Here is a 22,662-nt window from a genome sequence, read left to right as displayed (position 1 = left end):
GCACGTCATTGATAAACGCTTGAAAGACAGAGGGGGCGATAGAGAGCCCAAAAGGCATCACTAAATACTCATAATGCCCCCTAGTGGTTAGAAAAGCTGTTTTCCATTCATCCCCTGCTTTTACCCTTATTAAATTGTAGGCACTACGAAGGTCCAACTTAGTGAAATACTGAGCCCCCTTAAGTTGCTCTAAAGCCACTGGAACAAGAGGAAGCGGGTATGGGTAAGCTTTGGAAATCTGGTTTAAGGCCCTATAATCAATGCATGGTCAAAGTCCTCCATCTTTTTTCTTAAAGAAGAAGAATCTTGAAGCGATAGGGGATGTAGAGGGTCCGATAAAGCCTTGATCAAGAGCTTCCTTGATATACATGTCTATAGCTTGTTGCTCCTCCTGAGTCAAACGGTAAATCCAAGCTTTGGGGTAAATTATAAAGGGTAAATTCAAGCTTTGATCAGTTCAATTGTGCTATCATAAGGTCAGTGTGGCGGCAGCTTGGTGGCTTTTTTTCCTTGTTAAAAACTTCTTGCAAATCCACATATTCTAAAGGAATTTGGAAAGGTGAATCAGAATTGGGGCTCTCGATAGTGGTTGAACCTAAGTAAACCGATGGCAACTTAATACAATGCTTTAAACAGTAGGGGGACCAATGTACAATTGTGCGCTCAGTCCAGGAAATTGTGGGATTATGCTTTTCTAACCATGGTAATCCTAAAATCATGTCAAAGTCTGACTGGTCTAATATCAAAAACAAAAGTAGTTCTGTGTGTAATGCACTAGTATGAGTCTTTATTGGAATTGTGGCCTTGGCAATAGGCTTTGTTCCTACTTGGTCTCCGTCCAAGGCGGTCACCAATAAGGGGTTTTGTAGATCTTGAACGGGGACCCCCAATCTCTCCACAATGCGAGTATGAATGAAATTTCCTTCAGCTCCCGAATCTATGACTGTTGAAACGACAAGAGAGTTTAGGTGAAAGACAAACTGAACTGTTCACCAACCCCTTTGTGGGAATACTCACCACATTACTCCACATGCTGTCCAGGGGTCGCTCCTTGTTCTTTTGTGGTAGTGCACGACAGTCCTTAAGTCTGTGTCCGCCGTCACCACAATACAGAGTTGTTGGGTGGCACGTCGATGTCTTACTGCTTGTGATAACCTTGAGGAGTCACACACCATTGGTTCCGGGATGTCTATCTCCTCAGTAGAACTTGAAGCCATGTTCCTAGTGTTTTGTGGCCATCGAACACGGCGTCTCTTGAGCCTAGAATTCAGGAGGTGATCGAGCTTGATAGCCAAGTTAATCAACTGATCAAGCATCAGATCATCATCTTTGCTAGCCAGTTCATTACGAATATCGGCATTTAGTCCCTGCCAAAACGTGACGAGCAGTGTGGGTTCATTCCAGCCACCACTAAACTCGTGCGCATAGTCCACCACAGATCGATTAGCTTGCCGCAATTGTGATAGTATTTCACCACTAATCTTTCCTTCATATGGGTGATCGAATACATTTCTAAAGTCTTTCACAAATTGGGCGTATGATAGGTGATGTAATGATGGCCAACTAGCTGTGGCCCATTCAAGGGCTTTACCAGCTAAGCGAGATATGACGAATGAAATCTTAGCCTGGTCAGACCCAACAGGTGAGTTCTCAAAATAGACCGAACACTGCAATAAGAACCTTCGACATTTATCTGGGTTTCCTTCGAACTTATCGGGTTTACTAATCGGAAATGTTGTGGTGGAGTGTTCAGTCACAGCGGCAGCCTCAGTCCCTTCCAGCAGATTCACAGACCGGAACTGCTGGGTCATCTCTTTTATGCTGTCAACCACTTGCATCAACCGTGCCTGTTGTTCCGCTTGTTGGTGGGTCAAAGATTCCAAGGAGTGGGTTACATCTTCTAAGACTTGCTGGTGTCTACCCAAAAGTTGACCCTGTTCCGTGATAGCCGTCCTGAAGGTTTCCTGATCCGCCGTCTGCATAGTGGCGAAGTATTCTGTAACATAGAGAATAGCAGACGAATGCAGATCGGAGATCAGCGTAGTAAACAAATGATACGATGATCGAAAGAAAATGAGTGACATAAAATCGTGATCCCAGTCTGAGCACATTTCAAATAGGCAAATATCCAAAACGACAAAACAGAGGTATCCAAAAAGGGCTAGGCACAAAACGAAAGTCAGCAGAACAATACTAAAGTCCAAACATGCTCTGTGAGGGTCCATGGCGGTGCTGACCACTGAAGAACAGGGTAACAAAGTATCAGAGAAACAGATGGACTACAGTCTGTAACTGTAGAACTACAAAGTGCACCTATACAGTAAGTGGAGCTGATAAAATGGACAATGAGCATAGAAACAAGGAGGTGGTCAGAATGTTATGCCTGGTCAGTGTATAAGCACAATGGCTAATGCTCTTGTTCTAATGTTGCATTGAAATCCACACTTTCAATGATGTATGAACTACCACCTGATTTGGAAAACTGCCAACAATGAAACAAGTGGTATTTGAGCACAAATGATAGATTAATGGAGACCTTATTTACTTTTGTTTGCAACAGACACACCTCAATTTGCCATCATATACACATAATTTACATGAAGCATTCCCTAATTTATGCAAATGCTTCAATAGTCAGTCTATAAAAGAAATGCATTCACCAGCTCTTGAGCAAATGTTTGTCCTCATAGGAGGACAAATGGAGCAGGAGGTGGCTGAGCTTAAATAGTTTTGTAGAATTTAAATTATGATGACTGGAAAGAACAAGATTTAAACACTGGCTTCTTGAATAATAATATTGCAATATTACAATAAGGTGACTTCTACTTATTTAGGTAAGCATTATGTTTTCTATTTAGTGGTTAGTGAGGTAGTTATTTACTGTGGAGCAGGAGGTGGCTGAGCTTAAATAGTTTTGTAGAATTTAAATTATGATGACTGAAAAGAACAAGATTTAAACACTGGCTTCTTGAATAATAATATTGCAATATTACAATAAGGTGACTTCTACTGAATTATGTAAGCATTATGTTTTGTATTTAGTGGTTAATGAGGTAGTTATTTACTGTGGAGCATGAGGTGGCTAGCTTAAATAGTTTTGTAGAATTTAAATTATGATGACTGAAAAGAACAAGATTTAAACACTGGCTTCTTGAATAATAATATTGCAATATTACAATAAGGTGACTTCTACTGAATTAGGTAAGCATTATGTTTTGTATTTAGTGGTTAATGAGGTAGTTATTTACTGTGGAGCAGGAGGTGGCTGAGCTTAAATAGTTTTGTAGAATTTAAATTATGATGACTGAAAAGAATAAGATTTAAACACTGGCTTCTTGAATAATAATATTGCAATATTACAATAAGGTGACTTCTACTGAATTAGGTAAGCATTATGTTTTGTATTTAGTGGTTAGTGAGGTAGTTATTTACTGTATCAGTAGTATAAAGTGAAAGTCTTTATGTGAAATGTATAATTGCAATTATGTCAGTGTGTACATAACAATAAGTACATTCAGTGCAGGGCAATGATGCTCTGTGCAAAATTATTAGTATTTTTACTGTTATTGTTGATATGATTGTTTCGAGTGAACATTTATAGATTTTATTGTCTAGTTTCAGAAGGCCTTCCTTTTTGTAAGTGTATAACAAGTTTTAAAAGTAATTGATGACGTGTGAATTTATGCCTCTAGAGGAGCCACCATGATCTGATCTGACCCTTGATGGAAGTCCTTACCAACAGGCTGCTGTTCTTACATGCTGTTCAAGATCATTGTCACTGCTGGGAGTAAATCTTTATCTAATCAAAATGCCTAGAGCTCGTAATTTTCTGTAAATGCAAGATGATGAGCAACCAAGAAGCCACGCCACTGCCTTCAACCCAAATGCTTGGTTCCATAACAGTAGAAACTGCTCTCTTGACACAAAGATTCAGGATCTACTATAGGAACCTGAAATATCCAACACAGACAGTACACTGGACAAATGCAATGTTCAAAACAAAGTTACAGAGCTATTCAAAGATTTTAAGAGTAATTTATGCAGTAGGCCTACATAGTTGTTGTATGTTGCATACCAGCACTATGATGCTGGGCAGAAAACACTGCAGTTGGCACCTCAGCAGTTATGCAAAACTATAAAGCAGTTAGCCTCTCATTACTGTGAATGTCTCCAGGCTCAAATAATGGTCAATAAAACTCAGATTAGCTATGAGAGAATATTCAATATTTATATACAATCTTTTGCTGGAAATTTCTTTCAATTTGTCTGTTTCTCTTTTGTGCAAGAATCATGTCCGCTGTTGCCAGAGTTTAACAGTAGGCTACACTGGACAATATAGCCTAGTCTTGTGTGCATGTCAGCGTGTAGAAAGCTTTAATATTTTTTTCTAACAACTTAAACATACAGTATATGTTGTTCTGTCTCTTCATGGAAAGTACACTGTATTGCCAAAAATATTCACTCACCCATTCAAATCATTGAATTTAGGTGTTCCAATCACTTCCATGACCTCAGGTGTATAAAACCAAGCCCCTAGGCCTGCAGACTGCTTCTACAGACATTAGTGAAAGAATGGATCGGTCTCAGGAGCTGAGTGAATTCCAGCGTTGTACCGTGATCAGACGCCACCTGTGCAACAAAAGTCCAGCCATGAAATTTCCTCACTACCAAATATTCCACAGTAAACTGTCAGTGGTATTATAACAAAGTGGAAGCCATTGGGAATGACAGCAACTCAGCCACGAAGTGGTCGGCCACGTAAAATGACAGAGCGGGGTCAGTGGATGCTGAAGTGCATACTGCGCAGAGGTCACCAACTTTCTGCAGAGCCAATCACTACAGACCTCCAAACTTCATGTGGCCTTCAGATCAGCTCAAGAACAGCGTAGAGAGCTTCATGGAATGGGTTTCCATGGCTGAGCAGCTGCATCCAAGCCTTCAGTGCAATGCAAAATCATGGAATGCAGTGGTGTAAAGCACCGCCACTGGACTCTAGAGCAGTGGAGATGTGTTCTCTGGAGTGAACAATCACGCTTCTCCATCTGGCAATCCAATGGACAAGTCTGGGTTTAGCGGTTGCCAGGAGAATGGTACTTGTCTGCCTGCATTGTGCCGAGTGTAAAGTTTGGTGGAGGGGGGATTATGATGTGGGGTTGTTTTTCAGGAGTTGGGCTCAGCCCCTTAGTTCCAGTAAAAGGAACTCTTAAAGCTTCAGCACCAAGAGATTTTGGACAATTTCATGCTCCCAACTTTGTGGGAACAGTTTGGGGATGGCCCCTTCCTGTTCCAACATGACTGCACACAAAGCAAGGACCATAAATACATGGATGAGCGAGTTTGGTGCGGAAGAACTTGACTGGCCTGCACAGAGCCCAGACCTCAACACGATAGAACACCTTTGGGATGAATTAGAGCGGAGACTGTGAGCCAAGCCTTCTCGTCCAACATCAGTGTCCGACCTCACAAATGTACTTCTGGAAGAACGGTCAAAAATTCCCATAAAAACTCCTAACCCTTGTGGAAAGCCTTCCCAGAAGAGTTGAAGCTGTTATAGCTGCAAAGGGTGGGCTGACATCATATTAAACCCTATGGATTAAGAATGGGATCTCAGTCAAGGTCATATGCATGTGAAGGCAGATGACCGAATACTTTTGGAAATATAGTGTACAATGCAAATTGTCTCTGCCTTCATGTCCACATGCAATTCAAGCTAATTAACATTAAAACAACATTAGAAAAATGCAATTCTTACTTCTTACTATTCTTACTACTTAAAATACAAGTTTAAAATCCAAGTGATCACTGAATTTTCACTAGTTAAAATGAAATTTTTGTTATCAGGAAATGTAATATTGACTTGTATTCTACTTGTATTGAATTCTTTCTAGTGAAAATTAATTTTTACTGGTAGGAATTAAATTTTTGCTAGTGTAAATTAAATTCTTATCAAGAAACAAAAGGATAACATAGCCACAAACAACCTATGGCTTCCAAGCACCATGAGGTTAAAAAGGGCTTATGTATCAGCCTCTGGTTATAGAAGGCAGCAGGTTTTTGGATTTTTAAGACCTCCATTTGATTAAGATCACTAAATTATATGTCTGCCTCAGTTCATACAGCTCCATCCACAACGAGGAACTGAGCCTGTGACTTTAATCTTCAAAAGTGGACATTTTTATGACAAGCCATGAGAGATCCTTGAGACTGCTGCAACTCTATTAAAAGTGGAACAGGGCAGCAGTTGATTTGTAATGTTTTGGAGTTTGAATTAATGTAAAAAAAAGTAAACTTTCATTAAAATTATGTATTTGGGCTGAATAAAAGCAATTAAATTGTTTTACCACATAAATGTTTTAGGTTGATTTGATAAACACAAAAAAAAATTGGTATATCTGAAAATGGTATATCTGTAGGAACAAACAAAGTAAAATAAACAAAAAAAATGTATCACTTTACATTATCTAGCAAAGCAAAAAATAATAGATACTGCAAATGCTTACTCTTTGTGGTCTATATTATTTGGCCACATGTTCTCATCCACATTACAGTTAATGTTCTCTATTCAAAACAGTTCCAGACATGTCCCCTTTTCATTGACTGTCGACAACTGGGCTAGACTTCAGCTCAGAGGGAAATCAGTTCTGAGTGGCCTATTCATATGCAATCAGCAGATTGTATCTACTATATTTTTGGGGCTTTGATTGTGAAGTTCAGTATAACAATTTTTTAATAGTGTTTGCAAGCATTTGAACTCTACATTTGAGCTCTAGAAATACTCCGGTTTTGTTGAAGGCTTGGATTAATATAATTTTAGAAATTGTGATCACTGAATGCATTTAGTATTCAGCTGTTCATGGTTCGGCCCAAACAGAGTGCTGGTGTACTAAATGTGTAAAGAGTACTATAAATCAAAACTCAGTATTGAAAATGATTGATAGTTGTAAAAAAAACTGTAATAGGTAGTAATAGGAATTAAAAACAAGTCAGTTATGGTACATAGTTTGCAAGTAAGTACAACAGTACTTGTACAGTATTTATTGTAAAATACATAATGTTGGGGGTTAGAGGGTGCAAAGTAACATTGCAGTAATGTGGTTTCTTTTTCCAGTAATAGTATAAAGTTGTATAATGCGCTACAATTTAAATTGTTGTAATTACATGTTGTTTGCATTATTTATGTGTTTAAGAGTGCAATATTAATTAGGTGCAATGCATTTAAAATAAATAAATAAATATATGAATGTGTGTGACCAAAAATTAGATTATGATTTAAGTCACAACATCAAATAAAGAAAACAAAACACAAACAAAATTATTTTATTTAAAAAAGTATTTTTCATTCATTTATTGAACAAAAGGATCCACCATTAAATGTTTTTTTGAACCTGTTTTCAGTAACTGGTGTGACCCCCTTATCAGCAGTGATTTTAACCAAACATTTCCTTTTACTGTTAATCAGCCACGCACATTGACTTGGTCCCCCAACTTGACCTATTCTTCCTTATACAACCGCTTCAGCTCTGGTATATTCATGGGCTTTCTTGGATGAATGCCACATACTAGGTTCTGCCACAACATTTCTATTTTGTTAAGATCTGGACTTTGACTCAGCCATTACACATTTCAAAATTGCTTTGCTTTAGCCATTCTTTATCAACTAACAGGTTTTTATGGTTGTTATCTTTCTTAAAGAATGTGCTCTGTTAAGGTTCAGTTCATGGTTGGATTTATTATGGTTGGATTACATTCTCCTGTAAAATTTCTTGATACAACCCCAAATTCATTCGGCTCCAGCTTCAGTAAAGATTCTGGTGCTCTTTACCTTCTATAAAAAGAGCTGATTTTATGTGGTTGACTGTTTGCTTTCAATTCCTCAAGCTAATGAAGATGTGAATTATGCACTGCATTAATATAAGACAGCAAGGTAAGTAGTAAGAGTAAATGAAATAACAGCTAAATTAAATGTTTTGACATGTTTTCTACTATTTTTTGGTGTAAAGTGAGCACATAAATTGAGTTGCTACTCCCATCTCTGTAATTTAGAATGAGATTCCTTACCCCCTGCGATGGACTGGCGACCTGTCCAGGGTGTATCCTGCCTTCCGCCCGAAGACTGCTGGGATAGGCTCCAGCATCCCCCCGCGACCCTGACGGAGAAGCGGCTTAGAAAATGGATGGATGGATGGATTCCTTACCCCATGCTATTCAGCCCTAAACATTACAGACATTCTGTGTTAAAATGGCATTACTCCACCTCCCCATTAAACAACTGTCATCAGAATAAGAATTCAGAAGAACTACTTTTGGTCCCCTGAAAAATTCAATTCATTTGCTTTTGAAAACGAAATGTGTGAGTATGAAGAATCTTTGTCAAAGAAACTAAAAGAACGAAATGTAGGAGTTACATGCATGTCCTCATTGGCTGGAGTGAAATGTGTCTGTGTAGAGTAAAAGATTTCTATGTCCTACTGTGTTTACTGAATAAAAGATGCACAAGACCTCCTTTCTTGCTGGATGTGCTGTGATATTATCCACTCATTCCAAGAGCTATTCAGTGCTATTCAGTAAGAGCTTATTATTTAGTAGGTTTATGAGAATAATGACAAAACATTACTGACGCATGATTTATATTTCAAAAAGTAGTTTATGACTAAAGAATGTGCTCTGTTAAGGTTCAGTTCATGGTTGGATTTATTATGGTTGGATTACATTCTCTTGTAAAATTTCTTGATACAACCCCAAATTCATTTGGCTCCAGCTTCAGTAAAGATTCTGGTGCTCTTTACCTTCTATAAAAAGAGCTGATTTTATGTGGTTGACTGTTTGCTTTCAATTCCTCAAGCTAATGAAGATGTGAAACTAAAAAAAATCTATAATTATTGGTCTTAAAACTAGAATAGATCCTTTACATCATTTGAACTTTTTTCGAACCTTTCTTTACACTCACAGATCTCTTTTTCAAACAAAGTTCTTTAGGGAAACAAACAAGGTTCTTTAACAGTATCATGCTAAAACCCTTTGTGGCACTTTGTTTAAGAGTGTACTTGCAAATTATGTACTAGAAATGATTTAATATTATTACATATTTATCCATCAAATCCTACGTACTTAATATACTGTAAATACCCTGCTCTTGTTTTTGTTCTTGCTCTCTCTCTCTCTCTCTTTCTCTCTGTCTCTCATAATTGGATTAACAGGAATAAATGTGTGGAAGGCTCTAATAAGGCAATTCCTTAGCATAATTAATGCAAATGAGCTGGTTCAGGGGGAGAGGCCTGACAAACACATTCACAATGAAATCTACCAAAACACAAGCTGATGTCATGTGAAACACACAGACTCCTACTTAAGTCTACAAGAGTGGAAATCAATTAAAGGACAGCTAGTGTGATCAGATATGAAACATACACACTCAAGTACACAGTCCTCTGCTTCACTTCCTGTTTGCACCTGTTTTCCCTCAGCGGACGTGACAAATGTAAACTGCAGCTCCCCTCGCTCACCCAATCTGTGTTTCTCTGTCAGATCGGCATGGATACGCCACAAACAAACAAACATACACACACATACACACCAACACACAGTAACAAACCCCCCGCTCCTCCTGACAGCGCCGTGTCCAGGGCAAAGCAGATCAAAGGGCCTGCATGCAGATTGTTTTTAAATTATGCGCAGCATGTCAGGTTGTAGCATCCATCTGTGTGTGTGTTGTGACGTTCTGACCGTGACATGTGTCACTGCACCACACACTCTCAGCTCATGCTAACGATGTGCGTCCGGCCACCGCCTTGCCTCCATCAATGCGCGTGCATGTGTGTGTGTGTGTGGATGGACAGCACTGTCTGAAGAAACACACACAGATGCAGGGTGACACACTGCCTCCCACATCTTTTATTTTACAGACAATCCCACTACACACACATATGCAAACACACAAATATGCGTGTTTGTACACACAAAGATTAGAATCACTTTACTAGCCATGCAACTTGCATGAGTTATACATTCATTGTATTGTAATTGTCCTATCCATGCTCCACCCACAAATGTGTCCACATAGACAAGCAGTGTTGCTGTTATTATTATTATTATTATTAGGCACTATGACATTGTTTCCGACTCCTGGAAACCATAAGTGTAGTCTTCTTTGTTCTTGTCTGGTTCATGATACCTTTGATTGTGTCCACCCATCTTGTTGCTGGTCGTCCTCTTTCTCATTTTCCTTCAACTTTTTCATACAAATGAATCGATTCTTCTCTAAATACGATCAAAATAAGATCAGGTCATTTGGGCTTTGAGTTAGAGGTGAGGTTTGATTTGTTCACAGACCCATTTGTTTTGTCTTCCTTTCCATCCAAGCTCCTCTTAGAAGTCTTAAAACTTAGTAGTTTAAAATCATCTCTATTTTTCCTGTCTGGCTTGTTTGTTGTCCAGCTTTCACATCAGTAAAGAATAACAGGGACGATTATATCCTGGACAAATCTAATCTTTAATTGTAGAGACAAATCATGGCATTTGAAGATCTTTTCAGGCTCCTTCATACTCTTTCTGCCGAGTGCAGATCTGTATTGTATTTCTAGAGTTCTGGATCCTCTGTTGTTAATATCTGGTCCCAGCAGGCAAAAGGTATCCACATCTTCTCCATCAGTGGAAAACTTAGCCTTTCTTGCTATTATAAAACTTGGTCTTCTTCATATGTATACAGGTGAACAGATATAGTGATAGTGTGCAGCCTTGTCTAATTTATTTTCCGAGGTGGAACCATTCTGTCCATTTTTTGTTTTGATCTTGGCTTACTGAACAGTGTAGAGGTTCCTTATTAGAATGATGAGATGCTCTAATATCCCATTTTCCTGAGGACAATCCATAGTTTTATGCGGTGGACACAGTTTCAGGCTTTGCTGTAGTCAATAAAACACATGTTGACTTCCTTCTCTCTTGCTTTTTAATCCAGGGAACACCCACAGTGATGTCTTTTTATTGAATCTTTTGTAGAACTGTGAAATATTTCCGTGGCAATGTTACAGATTCCTGTAGCTTTCTTCTTTGGCTATAATCTGAGGGCCTGTTTGACTTCATCAACACAACTTCATCATGGCTAAAATTTTGATCTCCTATATGTTCTCAGAAACAATTCTTGTTTTTTCATGTTTGTTCCAATTTTCAGTTTCTTTACAAATGTTGTTGTTAATTGGTCTCTGTCTTTCCTGGCAGCTCTCTGGAATTCATAGTTTAGTCCTCTTAAAAGTTCTTTGTCCTTCTTCATTTTGGCTTCTCTTCCATTGTTTTGCAATCATAACATCAGGCATCCACTTTGATTTCTTTCTCCTTTTCATTCTTCCCAGGTTTTTCTGTTTTGTTCTTTGATGACCTCCTTGAGTTCTCTCCATAGCCCCCTGGTTCTCTGTCAATTATGTCCAGTTTTTAAAATCAATTCCTGAAGTTTTCTTTGAAGACCATTATTATGTTCTCCAGGTCATATTTTGGAAGTAATATTTTGCCTCTCCTATAGATGCAAGCACAATACAATGAGAAGTGGACAAGCTTCACAGAAAGTTAAAGTTACATTAAAAGAGAATCTAGAAGAAATAGTTTAGAGGCACTACATAACATTGCGATTTAAAATGGTGGGGGTGGGGGGGTGTATCTCTCCAGTCCTTGTGCCACTGCAAGACATAGTGGACACAGCATTCCCTACAGTAGAGGAGGGTTTCAAGCCTCTGCCTACTGCTACGTAGAGCACTGGCTCATTGATGCGTGCCTTCAACGCCTCGTCCAGTGCTATGGAAAGTACTGATCTTTTGACGCTTGCTCTCATCATGCTATCATCAAAACTTCTGTCAGTGCAGGCTCCTCTAGCCACCTCTCCTGGGGTGGCAACCACAAGTGGCAGTGCAGTGCTAGTTCTCTGCTGCTTCTGTGTTGGCTGTCCATGCTGATCTGGTGCCACCATCCAGAGCTGCTGCTCCCTGTTATGATCTGGTACCAGCTTTCCAAACTGCTCCCTGTCCTGTTCCAGTGCTGACTCCACATGCAGCTCCTGTGCTGGCCTCCCAAGCTGCTCCAGTGCCAGATTTTAAGATTGCTCCCCCTGTGCTTGCTCCCAGAGCTGCGTCAGTGGCTATCAGGTTAATTAAGTTCTAAAACTGTACAACTAGAAGTGTCCCCAAGCATTTGTAGCAAGTGGTACAATTACAATTTTTTTTTCTATTTTTAACTTCTTCAAATACAAAGTAACTCTGCATTAATATTTGCGAAAAACAAGAAAAGAAAAAAATAAAGAGTTTGCTGAAGAGGTTTTTAACTTATTTTCACTTCAAGAATCAACAAAATGCGTAATTTAGCAAGGGGTACCCAAACTTTGGCATGCAACTGTATATTGGTGGTTAATCTGCTGCTTTAGGCATTCATTCTATGAATCTTGGTAGAATTTTGGCTGTATCTACCTAGATACCACAAGAAAAGTACTGAATGGAAAATTTTCCGATTTTAACCCTTTACAACCAAACTTAACAATACATTTTACATTTACGGCATTTGGCTGACGCTCTTATCCAGAGCGACTTACAATTTGATCATTTTACACAGGTAGGCCAAGGTGGTGTTAGGAGTCTTGCCCAAGGACTCTTATTGGTATAGTGTATTGGGTGTTTGCCCAGGTGGGGATTGAACCCCAGTTTACAGTGTAGAAGGCAGAGGTGTTACCCACTACACTATCCACCACACAATAAAATAAGAGTATCAATAAAACTAAGCTAAAAGAGATATACAAGTGTGAATATACTATCAAATAAAAAATTACAAAATAAAACAATTACAGATTATCTGAGGAGTCCCCACTTATTTGAAACAGTAACTAATTCGCTAATGTAATGTACAATGTCTGTGGCTTAGTTGTATGACCAAAAAACACTACTACCAATTTATCTCAACAATGTCACATACAGCACTGTGCAGAACTCCTAGGCCATTTACTGTGCAAAAAAAACTAATGTTGGGGGGATCAGAGAGAAAATGTCAATGATCAGAATCAACCAACATCACACTCACGTTGCTGTTTCATATTAAACACAACACATAGTGATTAACTACAAATGACATGACTACTTGGACTTAACAAAATCTGACAAAATTGGCTATTTGAACATAGATGTATGTAGACATAAAGGTCTACCACACTGATGTAACTGTATTCACACCGGAATAGTTTCTCCCAGCACATGCGGCAGTATTATGCAGCCCTAATGATATCACACTGTATAATAAGCTAGAAATTGGTGTACTTTGGAGATATGAGCTAGCATAGTCAACTATCTGAACAGAACCCAGTGAACAAAAGACACTACATTGACACTTTGTGAACAGATTTACTAGGGCATGTCAAAATATTAGAGCAAAGACTTAAGCAAAATGCAGAAGTATAAGTAACAAATTACATTTACTCTCGTTACTGTAATTGTGCACAGTTTTCCCTCATAATAAGGATACCTATTGGAGTAGTTAAATTACAGTACTTTTACTCTTTCTTGAGTTCATTTGTAATTAAATACTTAAATACTGCAATACTTTAGTTATTAATAACATTACAGAGTAAAAATAAATTATGAGCGTATCAGCTCAGAAACCAATATGAACGAAGCGCGGTTAAATTAAGCCATGAACGAAAATAAAAAAATTAAGAGATTCACCAATCAAAAAACAGAAGCTCTGGCAGGAAAACACAGGTCCAGTTTAGTGGAGAAGGACATAGGAGAACTTGACCAGCGCACATGAGGAACAGGCTGCATCCAAACGGTCATCTGTACTAATTTTTACATGAACTAAAGAAACCGGCGTTATTATCAGTGGCCAAACACGAAACCTGCTGAGATCCGCTCTCACAACTCCACTACAGCCTGAGGCACCATTAGCCGAGATAGCTGATCCGAGCTAAACAGGTACCGTGTTTACAGGTTTATTGTTTTTTTTATAAAGCTTCTGTTTAGTAAACTTAAAACCTGCTGTGTATATTTTATTAGAAATGTCTGTCAGACACTTTAATTAACAGGTTTACAATTTAAAATACAGCCTGGTTCAGCTGCTGCTACTGTCTGCTTAGCTACTGTCTGCAGGTTCACAACTACTAACGTAAGCTAGGGAGTTTTCTCATTAAAATTACATCACTAATTAATCTACTCATAATTTTGACTGAAATTTTTCTCTTAAATGAATTTAATTAAACAGTAACATGCTCTGCACATTTCTCTAAATACTTTACTGGAAACAGATAAACTAGGATGTCATACATAATCATCTAACCATGAAATGCATGCAGTTTATTGTAAACCCTGTTCCTGACTCAGCTCACAGAAAGGTGTGTAGATGTTCTCCAGCAGAGCAAACTGTGGTCAGTCTCAGCTCTCAGTACTTTAGCTTTAGTGTTTTTCTGCACAGATTATTTCCAATAATGTAGCTGAGTAGCTCAGAAATATGTTAAGGTTGTGACAGTGGATATGTGGCAGTGTGATGTTGTTACACTAGATTATTCAATTAAGGGATTTTATTTTGAAATCAGCAAAGACTTTTAATTGTTGGAGCAATTCATTGAGGAGAGAAAGGGGGACTATGAAATGTAAAATTCTATCTGTAAAACTCTTAGTTCTAATTATTTTATAGTTTCTTTTGGCTACTGCAAATAATTTAGCTTGAGAAATATAGAAAAGAGTACTTTGATTTACTAGAGCAAGATCAATATGGGCGGAGTTTTAGCAGCCTTTACTTGAGTGGACCTCTCCATGGATCACCACCTTATCGTGGTGGAGAGGTTTGTGTGCTTGAAGGACCCTAGGAGCTATGTTGTCTGGAGCAAAAGCTCCTGGTAGGGTCTCCCATGGCAAACTGGTCCTAGGTGACAGGCCAGACAAAGTGTGATCCATAACCACCCCTATGAGGACAACAAAGCAGGACTCGTGTACCCTGCCCGGATCAGGGTTACCGGGGCCCCACCCTGGAGCCAGGCCTGGGGGAGGGGCTCGCCAGTGAGCGTCTGGTGGCCGGGCATTCACTCATGGTGCCCGGCCGAGCCCAGCCCGAAGGAGCTACATGAGTCCCCCCTCCCATCGACCCACCACCGATGGGAGGGGCAGTAGTAGGGGTGCGGTGCATTGTGGATCGGGCAGTGTCCGAAGGCGTGGGCCTTGGCGTTCTGATCCTCGGTTGCTGAAACTGGCTTTTGGAACTTGGAACGTTACCTCACTGGCGGGGAAGGAGCCCGAGTTGGTGCGCGAGGTCGAGAGATACCGACTAGATATAGTCGGGCTCACCTCAACACACAGCTTGGGCTCTGGGTCCAATCTCCTTGAGAGGGGCTGGACTTTTTTCTTTTCTGGAGTTGCCCATGGTGAGAGGCGGCGGGCAGGTGTGGGCTTTCTCATAGCCCCTCGACTCGGCGCCTGTATGTTGGGGTTTTCCCCGGTGGACGAGAGGGTAGCTTCCCTACGCCTTCGGGTTGGGGAACGGGTCCTGACTGTTGTCTGTGCTTATGCACCGAACAGCAGTTCAGAATACCCAGCCTTCATAGAGTCCTTGGAAGGGGTGCTTGAAAGTGCTCCTCCTGGAGACTCGATTGTCCTACTGGGGGACTTCAACGCTCATGTGGGCAATGACAGTAAGACCTGGAGGGGTGTGATTGGGAGGAATGGCCTCTCTGATCTGAACCCGAGTGGTGTTCAGTTTTTGGACTTCTGTGCAAACCACAGTTTGTCCATAACGAACACCATGTTTGAACACAAGGATGTCCATAAGTGCGCATGGCACCAGGACACCCTAGGCCGCAGTTCAATGATTGACTTTGTAGTCGTGTCAGCGGACTTGCGGCCATGTGTACTGGACACTCGGGTAAAGAGAGGAGCTGAGCTGTCAACTGATCACCACCTGGTGGTGAGTTGGATCAGGTGGTGGGGGAAGATGTCAGTCAGACCAGGCAAACCCAAACGTATAGTGAGGGTTTGCTGGGAACGTCTGGCAGAAGAACCTGTCAGATTGATCTTCAACTCACACCTCCGTCAGAACTTTGACCAGATATCGGGGGAGGTGGGGGACATTGACTCAGAATGGGCCATGTTCCGCTCCTCCATTGTTGAAGCGGCTGACTGTAGCTGTGGTCGCAAGGTAGTTGGTGCCTGTCGGGGCGGTAATCCTCGAACCCGGTGGTGGACACCCCAGGTGAGAGATGCCGTCAAGCTGAAGAAGGAATCCTACCGGACATGGTTGGCCTGTAGGACACCAGAGGCAGCTGGCAGGTATCGACAGGCCAAGCGATCTGCGGCTTCAGTCGTTGCCAAGGCAAAAACCCGGGTGTGGGAAGAGTTCGGTGAGGCCTTGGAAAGTGACTTTAAGTCGGCTCCGAAAAGATTCTGGCAAACCGTCAGGCGACTCAGAAGGGGAAAGCAGTGTGCCACTAGCACTGTATATAGTGGAGATGGTGTGCTGCTGACTTCGACTGAAGACGTCATTGGGCGGTGGAAGGAATACTTTGAGGACCTTCTCAATCCCACCGACACGTTCTCCAGTGAGGAGGCAGAGTCTGGGGACACGGGAATAGGCTTGTCCATTACTGAGGCCGAAGTCGCTAAGGTAGTTAAAAAGCTCCTTGGCGGCAGGGCTGCAGGGGTGGATGAGATCCGTCCCGAGTTCCTCAAGGCTCTGGATGTTGTGGGGCTGTCTTGGCTGACACGCCTTTTCAACATTGCGTGGACATCGGGGGTGGTGCCACTTGATTGGCAGACTGGGGTGGTGGTGCCTCTTTTTAAAAAGGGGGACCGGAGGGTGTGTTCCAACTACAGGGGAATCACACTCCTCAGCCTCCCTGGTAAGGTCTATGCAAGGGTACTGGAGAAGAGAGTCCGGCTTATAGTCGAACCTCGGATCCAGGAGGAGCAGTGCGGGTTCCGCCCTGGTCGTGGAACACTGGACCAACTCTTTACCCTCTCCAGGATTCTCGAGGGTTCATGGGAGTTTGCCCAACCAGTCCACATGTGCTTTGTGGATTTGGAGAAGGCATTCGACTGTGTTCCCCGGGGTATTCTGTGGGAGGTGCTTCGGGAGTACGGGGTACATGGCTCTTTGCTACGAGCCATTCAGGCCCTGTACAAACAAAGCAGGAGCTTGGTTCGCATGGCCGGCAGTAAGTCAGACTTTTTCCCAGTGAGAGTTGGACTCCGTCAGGGCTGCCCTTTGTCACCGATTCTATTCATAATTTTTATGGATAGAATTTCTAGGTGCAGTCAGGGGATGGAGGGTGTCCGGTTTGGTGACCTCAGGGTCACATCGCTGCTGTTCGCAGATGATGTGGTCCTATTGGGGACATCAGGCCGTGAACTTCAGCTTTCACTGGATCGGTTTGCAGCCGAGTGTGAAGCGGCCGGGATGAGGATCAGTACCTCCAAATCCGAGGCCATGGTTCTCACGCGGGAAAGGGTGGAGAGCCCTCTCTGGGTCGGGGATGAGCTCTTGCCTCAAGTGGAGGAGTTTAAGTATCTCGGGGTCTTGTTCACGAGTGATGGTACAAGGGAGCGGGAGATTGACAGGTGGATTGGTGCTGGGTCAGCAGTGATGCGGGCTCTTTACCGGTCTGTTGTGGTAAAGAAAGAGCTGAGCCATAAGGCAAGGCTCTCGATTTACTGGTCGATCTATGTTCCCACCCTCACCTATGGTCATGAGCTTTGGGTAATGACCGAAAGAACGAGATCGCGAATACAAGCGGCTGAAATGAGTTTCCTCCGCAGGGTGGCTGGACTCTCCCTTAGAGATAGGGTGAGAAGTTCGGTCATCCGAGAGGGACTCGGAGTAGAGCCGCTGCCTCTTCACGTCGAGAGGAGCCAGTTGAGGTGGTTCGGGCATTTTGTTAGGATGCCTCCTGGACGCCTCCCTTGGGAGGTGTCACAGGCAAGTCCACCGGGGAGGAGACCCCGGGGAAGACCCAGGACACGCTGGCGTGACTATATCGCCCAGCTGGCCTGGGAGCGCCTCGGAATCCCTCCCAGGGAGCTAGTGGAAGTGGCTGGGGAAAGGGAGGTCTGGGCTTCATTGCTCAGGATGCTGCCCCCGCGACCCGAACCCCGGAGAAGCGGAAGATGATGGATGGATGGATGGATACTTGAGTGGAGCACGAAAGAAAGCTGTAGCCCCACCTTTCGTCCTCTTTGGAAAACGCCACTGTGAGAGAAGGTATGTGCTGGCGCAGCTCCGTTATTTTAAGTTAAAACACACTTTGTATTTTCCAGTTTTTGACCTAAAATGAGTTCATTCAGTCACAAAAACATTATAGCACACACTGGTTAGGCCGTTGTGCAGTAACACTCTGTTTTATGAGGTTTTGATACGTTTTTATTCGCTGTTGGCCACGAGTTCTGTTAAGGTGGAATGTTAAGGTGGAATGCTAATTACGAAGTAGGGATGCTAATTGTTCACCGTATCTTTCTTCTTTTTCTTTTGCTTAATATGATCAGATTAAACTGGCAGTGCAGGCATTTGTTTGTTTTTAAAGAAGAGCTGTAACTTTTATTTTTGCAATTTTATGGTTTGTATAATTCTGGTAGTGTAGCAGCTTTGTTGTAATCTGAGTGCACGGTGTTTAACAGGCGCAGCTGAGGGCACGAGAGAGAGAAACTAATGAAGCCTGTTTATTCGCCTTTTGTAAACTCTGTGCAGGTATGTTGAGTTATATTGTCAAATGTTAATCTTATACTGTTCAGCAAATGGGGAGCGTGTACAGTTTACAGTTTGCTTTATATGTATTTTTTTTATTATTATTTTCTTTTAATGAATGATTGATGAAATATGTCCTCTTTGGAAAACGCCACTGTGAGAGAAGGCGCAGCTGAGGGCACGAGAGAGAGAAACTAATGAAGCCTGTTTATTCGCCTTTTGTAAACTCTGTGCAGGTGGAGAAAATAAATGCTCCCTCATGTTAAGCTGGTGTGCTAATGTCATCACTTCCACAATGCATCATTAAAACCCTACACAACGCAGAAGTAATCCCGTTACAAAGTGGTGCCGTGACCGTGGCTGATGACTGGTCAGCAGACTGCAGACCACCGTGCGTGCTGCTAAGTGATGACTACGCTACAGGGAGGCTTGAGCTGCTCCAATGAAGAATCCTGATCTGGGGAGCTTCTCCTACAATTCTGGTTTGAACCTTATTGAGCAAAGAACATTTTGGTTACAGTAACAGTTTTCTTTGGTACAACAGTGTGATTCCTTTTTTTTTTTAGGACATGTCTTCACTATAATGTGAAATATTTATTTTTTTGTATAGTGGAGTAGATTTGCTAAGCTGTTTGCATTCCAATAAGCATGGAGGACATAGTAAATGATGGGGCGAGTTGTAAAGCCAGTCAGTTCAGTATTGGGAGGGGCAGGGGTTTTTTACTTTCTACTCCTTATACTGAGAAAAGTGTCATGTTTGCTAGCCCTCAACTCACAGGCACAGGCAGGGGTAGACTACTTGATCAGTCTGAGAGGGCAATTCCTGCATTCACCTTTAGCCCAGACAATACACATGAGAGATACTCTGACCACAATATAGCTAGTAGTCATATTACTGCCTTGATTCATCAGATAGGTTCAGAGATTGGTGCATCTGTTCGAGCAAGTCTGTCGCGCAGTGCGGAAGCTGATTCAGTCTTCGGGGCTCATAATGAACCAACATCGCCTGCTTCTAGCCCTAGTCAGTTGAGTGCTACAGTCATTGATGCATCCAAGCTAAATTTAGTGCTCAAGTCAGATGTAAGTGCACCTCCATACTTTCGGGGTGATAACTCTGATAGGTGTACCATATTTGAATGGGAAGAGCTGATGAGAGTTTACCTTGGCAAGAAAGACTGCTCTGAATCAGAGTTAGTGTGTGAGATACTCAATAGGCTCATGGGTCGCGCAAGAGATATAACAAAGGTCTGGATGTGAAATAACTCAGGAACTACTGATGCAAATGCAGTTTTTGCAATCTTGAGGCAGCACTTTAGTGAGTCTGTCAGTTCAGGGTTACCTTTGGCTGATTTTTATGCAATAAAACCACATTCTAGTGAGAACTCATTGGATTATTGGATAAGGTTGAATCAAGCGGCAGAAGTGGCTGAGCAAAGCCTTAGTAGTGAAGGGAGAGCTATGTTTAATCGTAGTATGGAACTAGCGGTTATGTTTGTTCAAAACTGCCCAGACAAAGATCTTTCCCTGGTGTTTAAGAGCAAAGCAGTCCGTTCTTGGACAGCTTGTGAAGTCCAAGAACGCTTGGATGAGTTCCTAAGGGAACGTAAGGCAAAGAAGTGTCCCGTTAAACAAAATGCAATGGGAATCTCAGAAGAGTCTCAGGAGAGTGTGGGTAACAACTGTCGGACAAACTCACACAATAGTAACAGTTGTGAGCCAGAACAAGCACCCAGCATTTTAGAGAAAACCACCCTTGACAGAGTCCTGAACATGCTGGAGAAAGCCCTTGTGAGTAATTCCCAATCTGCACGCCTTGCCCCTACTAAGAGCCTAGCTAAACGACCCAGAGTGTGTAAAGTCTGTAGCAGCTCAGAACACACTACCAATGTCCACTGCAGGATGCACAAACTTTGTTTTAAATGCTTTTCTCCGGGGCATGTCAGTTACAACTGTGTTGTGGACGGTTGTCAGACTGCAGATTCAAAGCGAACGGAGAGAATTCAGGAAAACTAGAGAGCCTTGTGTTGAAGGAGGTAAATACGGGGCTCATCAACGACACCTCCGCTGATGACATTGAGTCTGTTTACCATTATTATTGTGAATCAGCAGCAAAAGAAAAGACCGTGATCTTCCAAAACTCATTGAGAACAGCACAAAGTGAAGATTTGTTCTACACCTCTGTGTTAGTGCAAGATAAATTTGAAATCCAGGGAATGTTGGATAGTGGATCAATGGCAACCACTCTGTGTGCAGATATTGTTCCACAACTAAGAGATGCAGGCATAGTTGATGAAGACTTTTTGTCTCCTTCAGATGTTATCTTGGTAGGTTGTGGTGGGAAGCAAACTAGACCAGAGGGCATCTGTAACTTGAAGCTTGAGTTATACGGTTTCAGCTTTGTGGTCCCTGTTCTTGTTGTGGATGGCCAGACTGACCAGCTGATCTTGGGCACTAACGTCTTGAAACCGTTGATCAGACAATTCAAGAACAATGATGGTTACTGGAGAGTCATGAGTAAACCTGATAATTCATGCCAGTCCACCAACAGTCAGTTTTTACGTCTGTTGTCCAATCTTGAAAGATGGAGAGGAGAGACTATTCCAGATAAAATTGGGACAGTGAAGCTGAAGAGCGCAGTCACCCTTAAGCCATTGAGTGAACATCTTGTATGGGCTCGCTTGCCACCAGATTCTAAACTTTCTATTGGTAGCACTGTTGTTATTGAGCCCAGCACGTCTCGTTGTGTGCCTCGCAACACACTGGTAGGCCGTGTAGTTTCACCTCTTTGGGGGGATGGATGGCTCCCGGTAAAAATAGTGAACCCAACAACAGCTGAGATCACTTTGAGGAGGAATGCTAAAGTAGCAGATGTCTTCCCTTGTATAGCTTTGGAGGATCTTGAAAGCATCAAGGATGTTTCTACTCATCAAAATGTGGGAGCGCTGCGCAGTGAAAGTTCAGAGGGAAGCCTCACAGCTAAAAGCTTTGTGAAAGGTTCCAGTACAAGCAGTGACAGTAAGTTGACCAGCCTTGGACTTCAGGGCATAAATGTTGAAGACTGTCAAGTGTCACCCTTTTGGAAAAGCAAGCTTGTGGACCTCATTGTTAAGTATGACACTGTGTTTTCCAGACATAGCCTAGATTGTGGAGAAGCACAAGGGTTTTGTCACAGAATTCGCCTGACTGATGATAGACCATTTCAACTTCCATATCGGAGGCTCTCTCCAGCCCACTATCAAAAACTACGACAAACTTTGGATGAAATGGAAGAAAAGGAGATCATCAGTAAGTCCAGTAGTGAATTTGCATCGCCATTGGTTCTAGTTTGGAAAAAAAATGGTGAACTAAGAATCTGTACAGACTTCCGATGGCTGAATGCGCGTACTGTGAAGGATGCGCACCCTCTCCCTCATCAGGCTGATGTCCTTGCCGCATTAGGGGGTAACGCGTTCTTTAGTACCATGGATCTGACTTCCGGGTACTACAATGTCCCATTGCATGAAGACGATAAGAAATACACAGCATTCTCCTCACCGTTGGGATTACATGAGTACAATCGTTTACCACAGGGACTATGCAACAGTCCTGCCACCTTCATGAGAATGATGTTGACAATTTTTGGTGATCAAAATTTTTTGAGTCTTCTTTGCTATTTGGATGACGTGTTAGTTTTTGCTAAGTCTGAGGAAGAAAGCCTGCAAAGACTCGAGATGGTGTTTCAGCGCCTCAGGGCACACAACTTGAAACTATCCCCATCTAAGTGCCAGTTTTTAAGGAGATCAGTTAAATTTTTAGGTCACATTGTGTCTGAAGATGGTGTGGCCACTGATCCAGCCAAGGTGGAAGCGATTGTAAATGTGACAGAACAGCAGCTCATGGAGAATGATGGTGCCACCCCCTCAACAGATAAGATAAGATCATTTTTAGGCATGATTGTTTATTACCAACACTTCATTGAACACTGTTCCACGCTAG

At 42.0% G+C, this 22,662-nt stretch overlaps 1 long non-coding RNA gene across 1 annotated transcript; it reads left to right on the top strand.

Annotated features, from left to right (window-relative positions):
• The first annotated feature begins 18,175 nt into the window (after positions 1 to 18,175).
• LOC108413017 lies at positions 18,176 to 19,102 on the top strand. The gene is made up of 3 exons (XR_005129130.1): positions 18,176 to 18,207; positions 18,621 to 18,690; positions 18,924 to 19,102. It is a non-coding gene; the product is annotated as an uncharacterized LOC108413017 (long non-coding RNA).
• The last annotated feature ends 3,560 nt before the right edge of the window (positions 19,103 to 22,662 follow it).

This window comes from Pygocentrus nattereri, chromosome 19 (genome assembly GCF_015220715.1).
Source record: "Pygocentrus nattereri isolate fPygNat1 chromosome 19, fPygNat1.pri, whole genome shotgun sequence".
NCBI classification, from domain to species: Eukaryota; Metazoa; Chordata; class Actinopteri; order Characiformes; family Serrasalmidae; genus Pygocentrus; species Pygocentrus nattereri.
The sequence above is the reverse complement of the archived record's forward strand: the minus strand, read 5'-3'. Positions and strand labels throughout refer to the sequence as shown.